Here is a 22,501-nt window from a genome sequence, read left to right as displayed (position 1 = left end):
AAGAAGGATCAGAAACACCACCTATGCTCGAACCCACCACACTTACATACAATGTTCTTCGGGAGACGATTTACTGGTACCTAGAAAAAAATTCAAGTTCAAGATACAGCAGCCAGATAAATTACTTCTTAACAATGAACTGAGGCACCCCTGTCTTAGTATGGAGGAGAACCTAACCTTCCTACCAGAACATCATAAGAATAAAAGAAAAATAGTGAAGATGAAAAAGGTGCATGGTGTAATCTCGAGTGCAGGGATATTCCAACATTTTCATAGCATCCACTTCTTGGTAGTTAAGGTCATCTTGTGGACTGACTCCTCTCCCAGAGTCACTAAAGTAGACCATGAGTTCCAGATTGGGAGAGGGACCCTCATAGTCAAAATAAAATAAGTTTTCCTCACTGCCACATTTAAAATCAATAACCTCATTTCCCAGCCGAGATAGTCTAGAGTGCAGGGGAAATAATTGTAAATGTAAAGGGTTTCACACCTAACTGCCCCCTAAGAGGAACAGGACTCTTTTTTGGTGCAGCCCAGTTACACAGCACCTCTGACAAAAGGCTGAACCTAAAAACTTCATCTATCCATAAGTTTAGAAGTATTGGAATTCAGGGTTCTGATTCAGACCATTATAGAGCCAGTCAAAAATTTTCCAATGCAATGTTTTTCCATTGGAAATGTATGATTCAACTAAAGCAAAACTTTTTTGGGGAACACATATCAATTTTATCAAAACATGCAATGGGAAATTATCTGAATGGTTTGTTTAGACTTTGTCATTTCAACTAATATAGAACATATCAAAATGCCAATGTAGAAATGAAACAGTTAAAATAAAATATTTCAGATTATTTCATTTTGCAAAAAATCCCAAGATTTCTACTTTTGGTTCTGAGCTGGGACAAAAGAAAATTTCAGAATTTCCAGAGGGATGGGATTTATTTATTTATTTATTTATTTTTACTGGCTGTTATAGAGATACAAGCTGGGATGATCAAAAGCATCTAGGAGACTTAGAAGCACAAATCAAATTGACTTTCAATGACTCCTGTGTCACTAAAATGCTTTTGAAAATCCCACCCATAGAGTCTGGGGTCTGGAGTTTTTGGTTGGACCTATCTCTAATGTGAACAAAAGAGAATGCCACCAAAAAACGAAAGCATTTTTGATTTTTTAAAATCCATTTTTTTCCATTTTATATTATTGAGTACTCAGTTATTTCAAGAATTACCATCACCAGCCGTGGTTCATTTGTCTATCACGCCACTGCTCCTGCACCTGAGTCACACAAGCTGTTGCACTGAGTGCAGCAAGTGTGAATGAGAACCAAGCAGTTCAGTCAAGCCAGGGAACCATGGAAAAATGAAGCTCTGGCCGAGAAGAAGAGTCCTTGTTTTTTCCTTTAATTTTTTGGTTCATCTCTAGATTTTTCTTTCTCTATAAAAACCAATATGTTGTTTGGTCTGTAGCCAGAGAGAATCAGTAGTATGACATACTGCTTTGTTCCAAGGGTCTTTTCTATAGTGAAAAGCATTCTCACAGGCTTCACTGATAAATAAATGGGGGGAAACACATAATGGTATAATGTATGCTGATATAAATAACTTTTGTCAGCTTCTTATATTGGAACAATGACCTTTTTTTGCCTGCCAGGGATAAAAGAACTTACTGTTTTACATCCACAGTAAATCAGACACAAAAGGTGACAGAAACACTATGAGCTGTATCTGTAAGAAGAGCACCAGAGTGGAAATGCAGATTCACATTGCTGGCATGTGTATTCATAGGGTGAGCAGGGAGCGCCAAAAATAGCCCTACGATACCAACTGAGGAAGAGGGAAGATATGGAGGGGCGCTCTGCCTACAGAAGCCGTGATGGGGAATAGGAGCTCTCCTTCTGCGTTTAGCAGCTGACCATCTCCCCTGCATTCCCTTCCATTAAACCTTGCTTCCAGCCAAACTGAAAACCAGACAGTATTGAAAATCTGCCAGCTCCCACAAAGTTTTCAGCCCCATCAGTTGCAGACCTAAGTTGCTTAGCTAAGCAAATTTCATGGTATTCAAAACATTGTGAACCTCTCAAATTTGGACACTTCAAAACTAGTTTGACATTGCTGACCTATAACATTCTAGCTTTTCTGACCTCTAATTTGTATCCATTTTCCATATGCCCCAAGGTTGATACACTATTAAAAGACACTGGGCCACATCCTCAGCTGGTTTGCCTCATAGCTTTAGCTGGCTCAGTATGTTTTTGTAGTGTGGTAGTCATGTTAGTCTGTATCAGCAAAAACAACGAGGAGTCCTTGTGACACCTTAGAGACTAGCAAATTTATTTGGGCATAAGCTTTCATGGGCTATAACCCACTGCATTAGATACATGAAGTGAAAAATACAGGAGCAGGTATAAATACATGAAAAGATGGGGGTTGCTTTACCAAGTGTGAGGTCAGTCTAACGAGAGAAATCAATTAACAGCAGGATACCAAGGGAGGAAAAATAATTTTGAAGTGGTAAGGGAGTGGCCCATTACAGACAGTTGACAAGAAGGTGTGAGTAACAGTAGAGAGAAATTAGTTTTTCTAGTTATACAAACTGTTACAAAGGGAGAACAGCTTGGCTGGCACAAGAGACCTTATGTGTATTTTTCTGCTAGGAGTTCTCTCCCTCTCTGAGATACACAGCAGTACTTGTGGGTTTTCAAAGTCAATGTGAGTTAGGTACCTAACTGGCATAAGTATTTTTGAAAATTCCACACAGTCAGACTGGGTTCTTTCTTTATCACTGAAGTATAAAACTTATGGAAGCCAAAGTACACACCCAGTTACACCTGTACAGCCCCACTGTATTCCAGGTATGCCTTGAGTGAACCTGTACAAGCACATTTTCTTCATTAGGATTACACAAATGTAACTAACTGGAATTTAGTGAATATTTAGTTAGACTCATAGACTTTAAGGTCAGATGGGATCATTATGATCATCTAGTCCGACCTCTTGCACAACGCAGGCTACAGAATCTCACCCACTCACTCCTGTATCAAACCTGTGTCTGAGCCATTGAAGTCCTCAAATCATGGTTTAAAGACTTCAAGGTGCAGAGAGTCTTCCAGCAAGTGACCAGTGTCCCATGCTGCAGAGGAAGGCAAAACCCCCTCCAGGGCCTCTGCCAATCTGCCCTGGAGGAAAATTCCTTCCCGACCCCAAATATGGCGATCAGTTAAACCCTGAGCATGTGGGCAAGACTAACCAGCCAGCACCCAGGAAAGAATTCTCTGTAGTAACTCAGATCCCATCCCATCTAACATCCCATCACAGACCACTGGGCATATTTACCGCTAATAGTCAAAGACCAATCTCATTATACCATCCCCTCATAAGCTTATCAAGCTTAGTCTTGAAGCCAGATATGTCTTTTGCCCCCACTACTCCCCTTGGAAGATTGTTCCAGAACTTCACTACTCTGATGGTTAGAAACCTTCATCTAATTTCAAGTCTAAACTTCCTGATGGCCAATTTATAGCTTTTAGTTGATAATGCAGGAGATGGAATAGAATGCAGCTTTTAGCTGTATTGGCCTAAAAATAGTAAAAAGCAATACATACTTATTTTCATCACTAAAGCCAGGAGTGTTGACCGAATACATATAGGGAATGTGTCTGTTCAGTAAGAAGTTGCTGGTTTTGCACAGTAACCAGTCAGTTTGGAACTGCAGTTTCAAAGAACATTGTAAATTGGGGATGGGTTCAAACTGCAAAAATGTGGACTGAGGTGCATATTTTGAAAAACCCAATTTGTATTTAGGAACATCTCTTAAACTGTCTCATAATAACAGAAAAGAGTTACATACTCTGATCATAATATTCCTCCTTTCCACGTATCCCTCCACTTCTGCTGATTACATGAAATATGTAAATGTATGTTGATTTTATTTCACACTGGATGAAAATGCCCCAATTATGATGATCTCAAACCAAAGCAAAATTGCTAGATTTTTTCACAGACATCAAACACTAAATTAAGATCTTCCTCATCTAACTTCTAAACAAGTTTTCACTATTAAAAGTTGGCCCTTTGACAACTACGCTTCCAGTCCTGGGGAATGCTGAGACCTGTCAACTCAAATTTACTTCAGTGGAAGTCGAGGGGGCTCTGAACCTCAAAGCCTCAGGTCCAATGTCTCCTAAATATTTACAAACATGTTCTCCCTCAGCAAGATAGCTTTGTTTCTCTATGCTAGAACTATTTACTAATGCAGGTATTTGTTTGTTGCTGTGGTTGTTCACTGAGGAAAGTGTATATGTCTGAACAAATAAGTATAACCCTTCTGCCTGTCTGAGTTGGCAGCAACAAGGGCCGGGTTCAATATCTAGGGGTTCCATTTCAATCAGGGCTGGCTCTAGGATTTTTGCCGCCCCAAGCAAAAAAAATTTTTGGCGGCCCCCCCTTTTTCTTCATGCCCCCTTGCTCCACCCCAACCCCACCCCTTCCGAAATCCTTCCCCAAATCCCCAGCCCCACCCAGGGCCGCCCAGAGGATTCTGGGGGCCTGGGGTCTTCGGCAGCGGGAGGCCCTTCCGTTCCAGGACCCGCCACTGAAGTGCCCCAAAGACCCGCAGCGGGGGCCCCCCCGCCGCCGAATTGGGACCCGCCGCTGACATGCAGCCTGGTCTTCGGCGGTAATTCGGCGGCGGGGGGCCCCCGTCGTGGGTCTTCGGGGCACTTCGCCAGCGGGTCCCGGAACGGAAGGGCCCCCCGCCGCCGAATTACCGCCGAAGACCGGGCTGCATGTCGGCGGCAGGTCCCGCTTCTGCGGTAATTCGCTGGCGGGGGGTCCTTCCGCCCCGGAGCGGAAGAACCCCCCACCGGCGAAGACCGGGAGTGAAGAAGCTCCTGCGCCCTGCCCCACGAGAGTTTTCCGGGCCCCCCGGAGCGAGTGAAGGACCCCGCTCCAGGGCCCCCGAAAAACTCTCATGGGGGCCCCTGTGGGGCCCGGGGCCTGGGGCAAATTGCCCCTCTTGCCCCCCCTCTGGGCAGCCCTGGCCCCGCCTCCTCCCGTGGGCGTGCTGCATTCCCCCCCGTTGCTTCTTGGGGGCCCCCCGCAACCTCCCGCCCTAGCTCACCTCCGCTCCGCTTGCTTCCCCGGGTGTGCCACTGCTTCACTTCTCCCCTATCCCTCTCAAGCGGCGCATTCAGGGGAGCAGGCAGAGCAGAGGTGAGCTAGGGTGGGGGGGCGCAGGAAGTAATGGGGGGTAGAGGAACCGCTCCCCACTCCAGCTCACCTCTGCTCCAGCACCGCCGCCTCCCCCGAGCACCCGCCGCTCGGCTTCTCCTCCCTCCCTCCCAGCCTTGCTGCGCGAAACAGCTGTTTTGCAGGTGGCAAGCCTGGGAGGGAGGGGGGAGAAGCGGAGCGGCGGCGTGGTCAGGGGAGCAGGTGGAGCAGAGGTGAGCTGGGGTGCTGGTGGTACTTTTTCCCCAAGCCCTGGAGTTGGCACCTATGATGGCCGGCGCCAGTATGCCGCCCCTAGAAATGTGCCGCCCCAAGCACCTGCTTGTTTTGCTGGTGCCTGGAGCCGGCCCTGGTTTCAATAACGCAATGCAAAACCGGCTCGAGCCCCCACACTGTGATCTGGGACAATTAAATACCACTCCCCGGGCGCCTCTAAGAGGCAATACTTCCCCTCTAGCAAGCACGGAGTCTGAGTGTAGCAAAGTCCTTTTAATAAAGGAAGGAAACAATGCGGCATTATGTTGTGGAAACACCACAAACAGGATTCATAACATAAACCATGAGCAAAAGACCCACTCCCAAGTAAGTTTGGCAGTGTCCTTTTCCCCTCAGGGTCTTAAGTCCAGCAACCCCAAAATCCCCAAAGTCCCAAAAGTCCAACAACCGAAAAGTCTCTATCCCTGGTCAGTGCAGCCCCAGAGTTCAAAAGTTTCTCTGCAGTTTAACTCCCAGCCTGGGTGGAAATGCGGGGGAGGGGTATTAAGAGGCATCTTACATTTCCGAGGCCAACTGCCCTGCCTCTCCGTGTGGTTCTGCTGCAGCCGTCACCACGAGCCATTCCGCCAGTTGCTCCGCTCCACCAGCCGTCCCGCGAGCCACTCCAGCCATCCTGTGAACTGCTCTGCCCCGCCAACCACTTTGCTCCACCAACCATCCTGTGACCTCTCCAGCCATCCTGCGAACTGCTCTGCTCTCCCAGCCACTCCGCTCCACTCCACTCCACCCCAGCCGTCCCATGAGCCACTCCAGCCATCCCACGAACTGCTCTGCTCTGCCAGCCGCTCCGCTCCACTCCACCAGCCATCCTATGAGCCCCTCCAACCATCCCGCAAACTGTTCTGCTCTGACAGCCGCCCCGCTCCACTTCACCAGCCATCCCATGAACTGCTCCGCTCCACCAGCCACTCAGCAATATATCTTTGCCCCCCCACCAGACTACTTAACACAGCACTCAGTGATTTCAGCTCTTAGTAATTTTAGCTTTTTAGTGATTTCAGCTTGTAGTAGGGGAGCCTCGGTGCTGGTGCACCATTGGCCCAAAGTGAATTCAGCTCAGCAGCCTATAACTAGACATCCTAATGGAATCAAAATTAACTCTGATATTCCACAGCAGATAGAGGGGGAGGTGCAGTTGGTATTTCAGGCCCTCAAAAGGGGCCCACACCACCAGACACAAATGCCTGTCCCCAACCTCTCTCAATTACTAGTTTTGGAACCCAAGTCCCTTGTCTAGCAAGTGCTACTTAGTTGATGGCAAGTCCCTCTGTCATAAAATGAGATCAGCCCCTGAAGTCCTTTTCCATGACTCACCACCAGATGTCAGGGTAGAGCTCATCCTGACTCTGTTTACATCAGGAATCTGTGGTAATAAATTCACAAGGAGCTGTGATGGAGAACCATAAAACATAGCAATATAATCAGGTCATTACGTGAAGTGAGGAGTTCAGCCCAAATCTCAGACTTTGATACCTCAAGTTTCTCAGTGTTGTGTCTCAGTGTCTCATTCCTGTACAAACTGTTCATGTAAGGGTGGGAGGGCTAGCTCAGTGGTTTGAGCATTGGCCTGTTACACCCAGGGTTGTGAGCTCAATCCTTGAGAGGAGATCTGGGACCAAAACAACTATCAGGTCCTGCTTGTGAAGGCAGGGGACTGGACTCGAAGACCATTCAAGGTCCCTTCCAGTTCTATGAGATAGGTATATCTCCATATAGTTATCTACCTATCCCAGCCCTGTCTGCAACTGGGAGTTTGACTGGCAAGGCATCTGTCTGCTTGTACAATTATCACCATCCTCAAGAAATTATTTCTATTTTTGAACAACTGAATGCAGAATATACAGTAACTCCTCACTTAACATTGTAGTTACATTCATGAAAAATGCTACTTTTAGCAAAACAATGTTAAGCATAAGAATTAATGTAAATGGGGGGGCTAGGTTCCAGGGAAATGTTTTTCACCAAATGACATTATATGCATATACAGTATATGTTTTAAATAATTTTAAACAAACAATTTAATACTGTACTCACCAATGATGATTGTGAAGCTCGGTTGAGGCAGGGTGTAGTGGGGTCAGGGCACAGAGCACCAGCTGGGCAGAATGGGGCAAGCCAAACAACCTTATAATGGAACATTGCACGACTTTAAATGAGTATGTTCTCTAATAGATCAGCAACCTAATATCAAAACAATGTTAATCGGGAAGACTTTAAGTGAGGAATTACTGTAAACACATAAGTGAGAAGCTTCCTCATTCTAGTGAGGGATTTCACTGGAATATCAAAACCACAAAGGAGTATATTTAATTCTGTTATTTTAGTGGCCTAATATGTTCTCTATCACCTTGGGCCCAATCTTGTATTTCTTGTTCAGCCCAGACTGCCACTGAAATCAGAGGGGGTTCAGTTACACAAGGAATGCAAGATTGTGACCCCTCCTAACAGTAAAACATCACTTGGTAAATAAGATGTAGAATTGTAATGCTCCTAATTCATATAGTCTGAGTCCAAGAGAGGGGTGGGCCCATGATCAGACTATCAAAGGAAGGTATATATGGGATGATTTACAAGCTCTGGAAGGAGCTCTGGGCTCTGAGGCAGTAGGAGTGAGGAGAAGATACACAGCAAACAAGTTGAAAAATAATAAATAAATTTTAAAACCCATTATCCTTGAACAGACAGCTCTGAAAGACAGTAAGAAAGGATTTCTTTTCAGAAGGGCTTTCCTGGCACAATGCTGTGTTTCAAGGCCAGACCATGACTAACTGTATTTAAAAATGCTAGAGGGGACAAAGAACTTTTTTTTTTTTGGCCAGAACTTAATACCGATCCCTTACTTTTACATCCTTAGTTATATTGGAAATAAAAGGGTATGGGCTACAGCACTATTTGAAAGAGTCAGGTAGCACTGAACAACTGCTATAACCTCTGTCTTTCTGAAATGGGTCAGTAATTCGATAGCCACATGGCTTCCATTCACGTCTTGTGATAGCAGTATAATAGAAGAACATAGAGGTAGGAATGCTGCAATGCTTGCGCTACATTCCAGGCCATGAAATTCTTCCCTTGGTACCATAGCTTTTGCCAAGAATATATTCAGGGCTGCAGCACTAGCATACAGGGTCAGAGTCCGTTTCCCGTACATGTGCTCATGTGAGTTCATTTTTTGAGGTTTATGTAATTTGTTACTGTGTGCAAGGGGAAACATTTTAACTGCTATTCAAGTTATAACTAAATCAGGTTGTATGCACACCACATAGACTTTGGTGGAAGGTGAGCATGCTCATGCTTGACTGACTGGTTCTGGGCATACACGTCTAGTTGATTAGGGCTGGGCACACAGAAATCTGATTGATTAGGGGTGAGGGAGTGTGAGCACATCCAACCTGATTAATGGGGGAGTGGGGTAGGGCTGGGCAAACACAGGTCTGAATGGTTGGTTGGGGCTGGGCACACTCTGATAGGCCACCCCCGTGGGATGCCAGATTTCCATCACCTCTAACCATCCTTCATACATCATTGCAACCAAACCACCTTCTCCCAGAGTAATCAATTACTACCTCAGGTTTCCATGACTAAGGTTGCTGGTGGAAAAGTAATCTAATGGACGAGTATGCACAAAAGGGAGGAAGGGGACAGAGTGAAGGTAGTGGTGCATTGGCTGTGGTTTATAGGAGTTCTGCTAAAGAAAGGTCTGTGCTTGTGGATGGATGCATAGAAGGGTCAGTACTGTTCGGTGGCTTATCTTTTCATATCCTTGCTTTTGTTTGTTTGCGTCAGTTGTGTTGTGTGTGTAGCAACTCTAACTCCATTACAACTAAGTTTTTTGTGTATTACTATATAGTAAATACATATTTTGTGAGCCAGATCCTTAGCTAGTGTAAAGCAGCCTAATTCCACTGAAGTCAATATAGTCTATGTAGAGGAAGGGCTAGATTCTCACTTAAGTAAATTGCTGCAGTTCTATTGTAGTCAGTCAATGACCTATCCTGATTTATGCCAGCAGAGGACCTGGTCCTTTCTCTATAGAGGTCTAGCTACACACTCCTATTTCTCATAGCAAACTAGCAGGGGACTGGGACTCCATTCGATTGCCGTCCCTAGTACTAGCATCCACTCTGAGATTTTACAAGTCATGTGACCTCTTTGTGCCTCAGTTTCCCTAACTGTAAAATGGAAGGTATAAAACCTCAACCTTTATAAAGTACTTTGAGCTAAGGACAAAGTATTACTGCCATCCTTATAACCTAACCATGACTTTTAATCAGAAATTCACATAGCCCAGCTGAAGTAGACCTAACACAAATGTTGTAACATTCTGCAGCAGCTATTCCCCACCTCACTATACTCGCTCACACATGGTGTTTTGAAATATTTAAGAGGAAATCCTTTTCATTTTGTTCACTCCTGAAATCTGAAAAATTGGAAAAGAAGAAACACTTCGCTGCCTAAATAAATTACCCCTGTACAAATGGGTGTATAATGCTCCCAAACTGCAATTAACTCAGGACTTTTGTGGATCACAGCTTAATAGCCAGGTTGGGTCAGATTAACTGCTGCCTTGTACTTTGCTTAGTCATTTACATCTGTGCAAAGTGGATATAACACAACCTAAAACAGAATCTCTCACTCACACCAGTGATAGCATTATACTCCGACTTTGCAGAGGTATAAATGACTACAACTACACCAAGCCTTGGGAATTAGGCCCATTTTCTAAAGAATCTGGAGAGCTCAGGCTTGATTCTGATTTTACTTGCCAGTAAACCATTCCAAGTCAGCAGTAACACCACTGAAGTCAGTGGAGTTACACCAATATAAAACTGGTGTGAGATCAGAGTCAGACCCTTGCAGTTTGATGGAAGAATTTCATCCATAGAACAGAAGTAGAATTAGAAAACACATGCCTTGCTGGATCGTCTGAAAACTCTTGCATAGCTATAGTAGTTGACATTAAACATCCAATGTTTGCCAATAGATACTTGTGCACCACCACAGATATTTCCTATTCCAGATATAGGAGAAAAATCAGAGCCCACTGTGAAATATCTGTTCACATATGCTGACTTCCCAGTAGTTATCCCCGTAGTCCAGTTATTGTCTGTTAATGAAATACTAACTGATTATTTAACAATGTGTTTTTTGCGATGTGTGCCACAGGATCTGAGTTTCACAGGATTCTCGGTAATTTAGAGACTGCCGGCTTGTCTACACTGGCAATTTACAGCACTGCAACTTTCTCGCTCAGGGTGTGAAAAAACACTCCCCTGAGCGCAGCAAGTTTCAGCGCTGTAAAGCGCCAGTGTAGACAGTGCCCCAGCACTGGGAGCTACACCTCTCGTGGAGGTGGTTATTTTAGAGCTCTGAGAGAGCTCTCTTCCAGCACTCTGCCACGACCACAAAAGCCACAGTAAAGCACTACTGCGGCAGCGCTTTAGACTCAGGGCTAGTCTACGCTGGCAATGCTCTCTCACTGTAATCCAGATCAGCTGCAACAGCTATGCTAGCAGCCCCCTGGTTTAACCATAGAGGTGCTGGAGTTAGGGCCTTTCAGTGAAACATCTTGGACCCCTAGAACTTGTCTCCTTTGTTGTTCTGCCAGAACCTCTGTTTTTGTACTTCAGGTGACATTGCAAAATTTATCTTTTCTCCCAGGTGTTTTTTGGGACAAATGGGCTCAGTAGGTTGTACTAAGTGTGTGTGTATAATGATACAGTCTTTAATAACATGATCACATACTATTTTTTCCTACAGGCATCTTGCCTCATTCATTGCTCAGAGAATTCAATATTTCTTTTTATCCTCATCATTAAATCTGTATGCGGTATGCCCCATGCTGTATTTACTGCACACCATTTAAACCCTGCACTGAACACAGTATTAATTTCCTCATGGGCTTTTCTATGCATTCACCACTGTAGTACCTGAGTGCTTTATAAACACCGTGAGGGAAAATGGTATTATTAATTCCCATATTAAAGATGGGGATCTGGACAAAGACAAATTAAGTCCAAAACTGTCAAATGTCCCCTGACTTTAGTCAAGCCGGGCATGTTAGGATAGCCAAAGATTTGACCTGTTATGTCAAAAGACCACCAGATTGCAAAATGCAGTTAGAGGTAAACTCCCCTTGGCCCTCATGTGTTTTTGTTCTTAAAAGCACTGCATTCGTTAACTGGAACAGGCTGTGAGGTATGGTCGACAAACTTCTATAACATTAAAAATTTAAATGGGTTTCATTTTGAAAGGCTTTAAAATAACTTTTCTTTATCAAGATTTCAATTTTAGAGGATCAGCTGTCTGACCGATAGCCCATTTCCAAAATAGAAAGGTTACTGTAATTGCCTTGTTTGGAAGAAAAATAACTTCACTTGTCTGTCTTTAGATTAACAGAGGAGAAAGGGGAGATGACAAAATGTATCATAAGACTGATTTTTTTTCCTGATGAATTAATATTGAGTGACTGGCTTTGTTGTGCTAGGTTTTTCCCATCAGGTAGTGTTAGCGGTAGGAGAGGGGTTATATTGAATTTTCTGTAAATTGGTGACAATGTCTTCTTAAGCCATTTCACTCAGATAAGACCATGACAATGTCCTCAAAAGTGGTCTTGTGTGTCTGGATTTTGTATCTCTGTAATATAGAAACCAAATATATATATATATATATTTAAATTGTTGGCTTACGCACTTGTTGACGCTCACTAGGGTGGGAGCTTTCCTTTTCTAATAGTGAGTTCCAAACTCCCCCTCCTGGCCTTGTGGTGAAGACTGCCTTTACAGAAACAGGAATGCACCCTCAACTCCCTCCCAAACCCTTATCAGTAGCAAACATTCAGCCTTAGAAGCAGCAGTCACCTTGATCAGCAGCAAACAGGCCCAGAGGTGTCCCGTGTGCCCCCCCCCGCAACTGGATCACTGATCGGGACCTCCTTTTCTTTGGGCTCTGACTGACCTTTAAATGCAGAATGATGCAGGTTCACCAGGGTCGCAGGTTCAGGATGCAACGTGGGCCTATCCCCCTGCCCAGAGCTGCTTGAAAGCCTGCCACTTTGCGGAGCCCACACACTGCTCTTACTGCCAACACACACTGGTTCTTCTTCTTCCTGGGAGAGTTTGCAACAGGAATTTGGGGTGGGATTTCCTGCCCTTTCTCTATGCAACTAGAACTTTGGGGGTGTGGGATGGAGAAGCCAGTTTCTCCTGTTTGCTTGTCCCCCTGCCAAACAGAGCACTGATGCTCTTCTATGGAGTGGGGGGCTTCACACTCACTAACAATGACCTTATTCAAAACTTGATTGGACATAGATGCACGGCTCCACAGCAGGCCTCACATCTGATTGGTCTGAAGACCTTGGAGAAGGTACCACAAGGTAGAAAATAAATTCATGAAATGCCTATAGAATAAGAATCAGGGATAGATTAACATTCCAGAATGTCCAAGACTGATCACCTTGGGGAGCAGAAGTCATGACACCAACAAACAGGCCTTTCCAGTCTTTGGCCAGTGTCCATGTGCACCCAGAAAAGGCCCTCTAGCATAGGGTGACCAGACAGCAAATGTGAAAAATCGGGACAGGAGATGAGGGATAATAGGAGCCTATATAAAAGACCCCAAAATCGGGACTGTCCCTATAAAATTGGGACATCTGGTCACCCTATGCTCGCGAGAAGTGTTGTGCCAGCAGACCATCCCCATCAGGCTTCTTGTCTGCAGTACCAGCTCCTCCTCTACTAGAGTCTAGAAGACTACAAGAACTGAAGAGTTTACAAAGCCCCTCTTATTTTAAGTATTTTATTTTTGTTTTTCTTTTATCTTTTAACTGGAAAACATTCCCACATTTTTATTTCCAGGGTGTGGAAGTAAAAGTGTGACAATCTGCATGCTTTTGTGTGAAAGTGCCCATAAAACCCACACGTGGAAAGTGCTGGGAAAGCAAAGTTCCCCAGGTTTGTACAGCCCTATATACTGTCGCAAAGATACTCATTAAAGTGTTCTCTCTGTTTAGAAGTATTGAGGCTATCATCTGTAATTTCTGGTTATTACGAATGACTAAACTTCTATATATTCATACTGCCTGCATTACAGTGTCTTTATTGGTGGAGAACTAGCCACCACAGAACAACTGACACCAGAGAAGGAAACTTATAGTTGACTCTGGGATTCAGACATTAGATAAGTAATCTTCCATATTAAGACACTTAACAAGCGTTAAATTACAGGTTTGACTGACTTTCGTAGAATTCACTAGTTGGGATTTTTAATTAAATGGAAAGCCAACTTCTTAGACTCCCTCTTAAAATGTATGTAAGGATTGATTATTTTTGGTATCCATTTGATGATTTAACTCCACTTAAAAACTAAGACTACCTTTGTTGTGATTTGTTGATTAAATCTTGATTTGATTCTGATTTGATAGTTTGTAATTATTAATGTTCATAACAGCTTAGCTTTGGTGAAAGGTTTTCTTGATATTATTTTAAGAGTTTTAATACAATTAATAAAATAGAAATAAGTAGAGTCAATATACCTTTCAGTCAACATACCTTTCAGTAAACAACCCGGGGCCAGAACCTTGGAGGACTTGGGGTGGGCACCAGCAGGTCAACCTTAAACCCTGACCAGCTGCCCCTAATAAAGTTCTCAGACCACACTACATTGACAGAGAAGCATCGTCCGCACTAATCACCGTGCTTGATCCGTGGCAGCTATTCTTACGCACTGCTACCCCAACCTTTGATTTGAATGCTAGTGAGAAAAGAAAAAGAAAAACTGTCATTTGCCCTGAGCAAAGTCCCTTTCCTCAAAACACAGTCACAAATATAACGATTCGGGAGGGCGGGCAGGAAGGGAAATGCATATGTAGCACAGCTCTTTCCAAGTAGACAGACAGAAAAGTATCAGCACTGGTCATTAGAACAAAATAAGTCCAGTAGGAAGTAGTATTCGTTGCATCTGTAACTTTCTAGGCCGCTGATTGGCTAACATCCCCAGGAACAGAAAGTTTTAAAAATTTCTATACTAGTTTCTCCCTCTTCCTAGGTACAATTGATTATCAGACAGGAAAGAGCTAGGGGCTTAGTCTTAAGCAAAGGGGAACATGTAATGGCACCATCCCTGGAGCTACATGGGGAACAGAGAATCATAACCATTCCCCTTTCAAAAGGGTGAAGCTCACTTCACTCCCCTTCCCACCTGGCCAGAGAATGGTCAAAGTGACAGTGATGGTTGTGCAATAGTGTTTTACTACTCTTCTAGCCCCGAGAGTTTCTGCAACTCCAACTAGCAGTGAACCTAGTTAATATTTCTTGCAAATCAGATCTATGGAGAGATTCAGAACCATACCTTGGGAGCTTCACACAAAAGATATTGATTTAAGTTTGCAATTAAACACTGAAGTCAGGGAATGGACAAATTAAAGAACACAGGAAACCCAGCTATTAATATGTTTTATTTTACTTTAAACACAGTAAACACAATGCCACTTTACTTCAGTTCAAGCTCCACCCCCCCGGATGCCTCCTCCTCGTCTCTCTATCTGGATGTAAAGTTCTGGCAGTGAGAGAGGCTTCCTTGTTCTCACTCTGCCTGGTGGGGAGCTTCCTTGCCCTCACAGAGGTGTGAGCTGGCTGTCATCTTAACCAGCTCAGCTTATTTATTGTCTGACACATTCTTTTTCTGTCTGTTTTTGTTTTCTCTTGAGATCATTTTGGGGCATTGTTTTGGTGTGACTTTAACACTGTGAAATGACAGAAGGTATAAAATCTTCACCACACATTCACTTCCCACTCACCATTTGCACAGGATCTAGGTTGTGTTACTTGCTGACACAGTGTGTACCTATAAGCAGCCTGGGATTGAGTCTGCTTCATGGACAGACTTGCTATAAGCTGTTAGCTGTCTCTCCACAAGGCTGAGCCCTAGGAAAGCATTTCAATTAAAAAAAAAAAACTTTAGCTGAGACAATACTTGAACCACAAGGAGGAAACAAGCCTGTGCCTGCTTTTTAAGCACTGTCAGGTCACTTGAGACCTGGGCTGGATTCAGTTTGATATAATGCAGGTCAATGAGAGAATATTACTGCCTGCCCTGGTTGCTTTTCTATAGACTTCAACTGCATTGCAAGTAATCTGGGAGCTTGCTTTCAAACTTTTACTAATTTGGCACTCTCACTGTGACCTAATTAAGGATTCTTTTATAGAACGTTTTAAAGTTTCAGTCAGCGTCTTTAAGAATATAGAGAGACATGGAGCATAGCAGTAAAATGTCTTTTTAATATAAATATGTATTAATTAGAGACTTAATGACACAGTCAGTCTGCTACTAGGGAAATTCCAATTAGACAAATCATGCAGCAGATAAATGTTTGGTGACAGGGCATGTTCCGTAAGACATTGTACAATCTAATTTGTGTTCATCATCCAAATGGTTTTGATTTGTTTCTTCCTATATATTTAGGGCTAGATTGTGCCTTTATTAAGCACAGTCCTGAGTAAGGGGTATTTAAGCATTCACAATCCCAGGTATAGCCCCAGGATGCACTGTGCTTCAAAGACATTGCTCTGAGGTACAGTCCCATCCTACCTCCCCTTTACTCTGAATGATGGGGTGTAGTAATTTGCTGCTGGCCTATTGCAGCTGCAAAGTGGAGCCAAGGTTCAGTCCATTTGCTCAAGGGGATGGACGTGAGAAGCCCATGATTCCATGGTCAAATAGCCTACACAGAGAACTAATGGGGGATGGAGTGTCTTACTTCCCTGCATAGCCATGTGGCAATTTAGCCTATCTATATCTAACAACCTGCTTTCATTACAGGCCCGTTGTAAAAATAAAATAGCATTAAAAATTAATACGGAAACAATTTGTTTGAAAAATGGTGTTCTAGTGCAAGCAATTTTAACTAGCACTCAGCATGTCTCCTGCGAATTATTGTTTGATTTGCAGGACAGGATATTGTGTAGCAAGCAGAAAAGGCTCTGTGCTGTTTATGCCACTGACGTTTTATGCCAGAAGGTGCTGCTTCTTATTTGGTGTGTGTTTGTGTTTCTTTGCCTATTAATTGTAGAAGAATTTTGGCCATTTAGTTCATCATATGGGCACTATTAATGGTTAAATATGTGTGGAAGGCTAAGACTTATATTTGTTTATCCAGAATATTTTAATATGCTTAATATATCTTTGTTAGAAATCAGAGCAGCACCAGCTCTTCTTTTTAAAGATAATTTTATGGTGCATCTTTTATTATTGTAATAAATACAAATGTTATCACAATGTTGTTAGGGAATATGGCTCCTGTTGTCTTTTCAGTTCAATTTGACTGGTTGCTATGCAGAGTGCACAAGGAAAAAAATGTGTTAAATTATAAATATGGTTCACCTTTCTGAAGGCTATGCAAGCACTTCAGAAGCAGGAATTGCTACAATCATCACAAAAATACAGCCACTTCTGAGGTAGAATACAAGCGCTACTCGACCGCTTTAGCTTGGCAATAAAGAATACTATATTCAAAGTCAATTATCTAATTGTAAATTGGCCAAGACCTCCTTAAGTCTTATGAAAAAGCCACAGGAACATTGACATCAGGAGTGTGATATTTTTCCTCATCTAAAAGAAAAAATCTCCAGCATAATCCTCGCTGTCCCTGTGCTGGGACCTATTGGTTCAGCAGAGTGCTAAGGAACGATTTTAACTGGGGAGGGGATGGGTCACTGACAGGAAGCATGTTCCCTGATCCTCCTCCCTCTGCCTGCTCTTGGCCTGTTGGTGTGAAATGGCTTCAGGTGATTTCAAAGTGTGCATGAGGATGTGTTAGGAAGGGGAAAAAAACACAGGCACCCACCTTTTCCCTCAGGCAACCTCCCTGTGCCATGATGTACGGATTTTTAACCCTCTCTATCCGGCAGCACCGCCACCCCCTTTAACTCTACAAGGAGCAAGGTGTGGTCACACTACTCACTCTATAGTGAAACAAGCCTCCTCAACTTGGTCAAGGGGGAAATGCAGCCTTGAGAATATGCTATCAGCAAACAGTATGTTTTAATGGTATGAGCTTTAGATGAGAAAATGATTGTGCTGAAATTATACACAGTATTTGGATTTCCTGCTGTATTCATTCTCCCTGTGACAAATGGTTCAGACATAATTGGGAGTGGGAGGGAAACTGCTACCTAATGAAATATTTGCTGCTTATTTACTTGGCTTCTATTCACACCATCAGTTATTTGGTCAGGATACCATCTTACCTGCTACTTACAGCTGCTTAACCTGAGGTGAGAGAAAATAATTATAAGACAGACCTTTATGAATCATTTCAAATGATCCTTTTCCTTTGGAGAAGAAAGGTGATGCTGTTAGAGACAGGAAGAAGCAGGGCTTAATTTAAGAATTTTGTGAGTAGGTGGGAGATGGAGAAATCTGTTGGGGACGACACCCCCCAAAATTCTAGAGACTGTAGGAACAGATGTGTCATATTTTAATACATTGTGTTTGATTAGAAATCTGAGCCTTCCCCCTCCATGATGGAACTCCAGGAGCTTAACAGCCAAAAACACAGTTGAAAAAGGTGATATTAGCTAAGAAAACACCAACAGTGGGGTTTTCCAAAGCGCTTAATAGGAGTGAACTAGAACTCCTGCTGATTTCAGTGACAACAAATTGGGTCAGCTAATACTGACTACTTTTGAAAATCCCATCTTACTTGTCAAGGTCTGTGCCCACAAACAAATCCCAAGGAAAAGGACATTGCCTGGGGTGAAGAAGGGCCTGAGATATGTATGCAGAGTTGCTTAGACCACCATTTGATAAGATGTGCCTAGGTTGAGTTCAGCCAACAATGCTCCAAGTCTCCTAAACCACTAACTGGGCTTTACCATTGCCTCCTTAAGTTGACAGAACTGCCCCTCTTGTGGTGTTCTGTACTTCATCCTCTGGTCTCAGTTGGAACCGGGAAATTCAGGGTCATGGGAAAGTGAAAAAAAATTAAAAGAAGGCTTTTAGAATATTAAAAGAAAGTTTGGTTCAAGTTTTGGGTGAAAGTGGATCAGTTCTTATTCTCTATGGTTCAGTTCTTTCGTCCTCATTAAGGCCACGATAAAACCATAAATAAAATAGCCAGAAGAAACAGTAAACAAAATATCTTTGTAATTAGAGCTGTTTGAAAAAAAAATTCAGCTTAATATTCTGTTGGAAAATTTCACTGAAATCTAAACATCTTGTGGGAATGTGTCAATTTTGAAAGGGAAAAAGTCAAAATGAATCAGTTTGACTTTCTCTTTTGCCTTAGTAATATCAAAAGGTTTCGTTTTGACTTGAAATGAATAAAACAATGTTGTCATATTACATAAATTATATATTATAATGATTTGACATCATCAAAACAAAACATCAAATCAAAACAATGTTTTTACATGTTCTAAATAATATGATTCAATATTTCTAAATTGAAAAACTTCAGAGTTTTCATTCCAGGGGAACTTTCGAAATAATACCTTTTTGTTCTGATTTGGAATGAAAACAACTTTCAAAATGTTGAACTTGCTTGCAGAATAGAAATCTCATTTTCTTGCTGGCTATACTTACAATGCAGTAGACTCTTTTTCATGTCAGATATGTCACACTATATATGACCAAAATCTAAAGCAAAAGCTTTCACCAAGAGCCTGAGTTTATAGGTTTTGATCTGAAATGCTTTAATCTCTTACTACTTCCAAACCATGTGCATTTAGGCTTTCATCAACAATAGGAGAGTTCTGTTCACCTTTGTGGAGAGAATGAGAACGGCTTATATGTCTCGTTGTTGATAGCTGTTGTTGCATAAGAGCCTCCCAGTCTTTAAAAAAATTTTCATGCCTCTTAAAATTCTTCACAATTTTTATTATTTATTTCTTCAACTGAAATACAATATTGGTCCTGTGGCATTAAGTGAAATTACTTTAAGGAATAATGCTTAATCTGCATATGCCCTCTAACCCAAACATGTCCCAAAGGCCTGAGTGCGGGATGCTCATTCCATTTTACACATTTGAACCCTTTCAGAGTATATCTACACTAGCATTTTTAGTTAACTGAGTGGCAATTAACTCAAAGTAAAACACTCTGGTGAAGACAAGCCCTTTAGTGCATAAATACAAGTTTAGTACATGTAACCCTAGCTAATCTGTTGGAAAATTTAACCTCCAGACCAGGGGTAGGCAACCTATGGCACAGGTGCTGAAGACAGCACACAAGCTGATTGTCAGTGACACTCACACTGCCCAGGTCCTGGCCTCCAGTCCAGGAGGGCTCTGCATTTTAATTTAATTTTAAATGAAGCTTCTTAAACATTTTTAAAACCTTATTTACTTTACATATAACTAAACTATTGTTGTATATTATAGAAAGAGACCTTCTACAAACATTAAAATGTGTGACTGGCACACAAAACCTTAAATTAGAGGGAATAAATGAAGACTCGGCACACCAACTTCTGAAAGGGTGCCGACCTCTGCTCCAGACATATGACCAAGTTCAGCCCTGTATTATGTCTAATGCCAGTATTATTAATTTGTAATGGGGTAGTGCTTAGTAGCCTCAACTGGGATCGGTGTCCCCACTGTGCTAGGCATTGTATGAATAGATAATGAGACACAGCCCCTGCCTCCAGATATTAAGGTATAAACAAACAAGACAGACAAAGGGTAGGAGGGGAGACAGAAACACAAAGAGATGACATCATATGCTCAAAGTGACACAGCATAGCAGGGAGTGAGGCTAGGAGGAGACCTCAAGTCTCCTGACTCCTACCCCAATACTCTCCCCTAGACTACACTGCCTCCCGATTGGTCCTACAGGAAGGTTGTCATGGTTTGGTTTTACAATTAAATAAACTTTAAACTAGTAAGAAAACAATACTCTAAATCCTAATTATTTGGACGCAAAACAAAAAGAAGTTAAGCTATTTATAGTACCTCAGCGCTTGGAGAAATAATTTACTATGCCAAGTTTCATACACAAATATTCTATTTGGCACCACCACAAATTTGATAAGAAAGGATCTAATAATATTTGCATACTACTCCTTAATTTAATGTGACTGAAGTTTATTGGCTATGAAAAGATGGTTTCCTGCTACATTAGAGAAGATGCGAACTCCTCTTATTGTGTTGGCCAAAGGTTGATAGAACCTGTAACTGGCATAAATTGCTGACAGAAAATGTGTTTTATGTGACAGTTTGAGGACAATTTGTGAACAGCGGGGACAGTCAGCCAGACAGCCTGTATGAAATATTGAGGGCTGGAATGTATCCGGCTCCTGTGGTAGCATACAAGGGTGCGGGAGAGGCACAAGATGCCTTCACACTTTGTAACCCTGCACAGAGGCCAGTCATGCAGGGGAAGGAGCAGAGAACAGCCCATCTATTTTTCACAAGATGGGAGGAGGAAGAAACGTCACCTTGAGCCACTGAAAAATGTCTGTTCCCTCCTCCCCTGCTTTTTGAAAACGGTATCCCCTCCTGCTCATCCTATTCCCTCCTGCCCATCCCCTACCCAAAAATGTTGGTCAGCTCCCAGGGGAAGCGAACAGAGCTGAGCCTGCCAGTGGGTCTGTTTTTCCCCAGAGGGTGGGGAAGGCAACCAATCAGAGGGGATTTCCCCTTGGCAGGTCTCAAAATGGCCTGAAGGCATTATCACAAAATACGTTTGGCAGCAGGGACCAAAATCACATTACTTACACTCAAATTGTGGGAGCTGGCAATGCTGCAGGCCTGGGAGACCTCACAGTCTAAAGACCTGAATGGATACAGTGCAGTACAGTACCTGACCTAGACAATGAAAGGGGTGTGGGGTGAGGAAAGTTTCACAGAACAGGTGAGTCATTTTCATGACGCTTCCGAAGATGAGCGGCACCTGCCAAATACTTTCAGAACTTTCTCAAATCAGTGCCTAATAACTGATACACAGCCAAAACCTCTTGAGTCTGAAAGATTGGGATAGAAAAACAGATGGGATAATAGGTTCTTATTCTAAGGGTTCCTCCAGTTCCTGCTTCTGGCCAGTCTGGAAATACAGCAACTACATTTATTCCCTCTCCCCCCACCCCACCTTTTGCTTCCGATCCTTGTCGTATACAGGAAGTGGATACCATGAAGAACATTTTTTAAAATGTGGAAATTTTTCAAACAAAAGGAAGTTTTGGTTCTGGTTCCGTTTCAATCAGCTTTCCAAAGCTGCCATGAAAATCTACCAGCCCAGATACAGAATCTACTTGCTCTGGCCTTCACTACAACATTTACCGGGGGGATGGGCGTGGGGAGATATTTAATTACTCACCTAAACATAAATACTTGCCCCAAATGAGTGGACAAAAAGAATTTTGCAAGGTTAGTTAAACTTTGAACACAGATTGAGATTGACATCTGATTAGGTACCATATGGACAGCCTCACCTGGAAAAGAATCACTTACCTCTAGGATCTTTTTACCCTTCACTAGACAGGAGACAGTGTCATGTGATACTTTTGTACCAGGGACCGGAGCAATGGTGATTCCATTTCTCCCAAGTCTCGGCCAGCCTCTAAATTAAATCTTATTGTTCTCCTCATCTCCTGCCATCAAACATTAAAGAGGACATTTAAGAGGCAAGAGGGAATTCAATCACTGTGCAACAAGGTGATTTTGAAGCTATTTTTAATAACTAACTAAAGGGTTTGTGCTTTTATAGCAGAACCCTGCAGAAGACAATGGCTTAGTGTTAGCAAATAGCTCCATCTTCTGTTCTGCATGTGGAAGTTCAGAAAACCTGATTCCAGAAAACCATTGATGCTGTTTTAAAGTCACTGCTTAGAAGAAATACATTCAAGCTCACATCTTCAAAACTGAATCATGTGCTGTATCATTTAAATACCCTTACAAAAGAAAGGGATATTCTAGCTAGGGAAGTGGAATAGAGAATGAGTCTTAACTGACTGCAGAAAGAAAGATGCTCCTATTTGCAGAAGCAAGCAAGCTAGAGATAATGAG

At 42.7% G+C, this 22,501-nt stretch overlaps 1 long non-coding RNA gene across 1 annotated transcript in view; it reads right to left on the bottom strand.

Moving 5' to 3' along the window:
* LOC120399411 overlaps nucleotides 1–6,125 on the bottom strand; it is a 74,478-nt gene extending 68,353 nt beyond the window's left edge. Inside the window, exon 1 of the long non-coding RNA XR_005595139.1 lies at nucleotides 6,004–6,125. This is a non-coding gene — a long non-coding RNA (uncharacterized LOC120399411). The remainder of the gene's footprint in view (nucleotides 1–6,003) is intronic.
* Between the last annotated feature and the right edge of the window lie 16,376 nt (nucleotides 6,126–22,501).

This window comes from Mauremys reevesii, linkage group 2 (genome assembly GCF_016161935.1).
Source record: "Mauremys reevesii isolate NIE-2019 linkage group 2, ASM1616193v1, whole genome shotgun sequence".
In the NCBI taxonomy this organism is placed as follows: domain Eukaryota; kingdom Metazoa; phylum Chordata; order Testudines; family Geoemydidae; genus Mauremys; species Mauremys reevesii.
The sequence above is the reverse complement of the archived record's forward strand: the minus strand, read 5'-3'. Positions and strand labels throughout refer to the sequence as shown.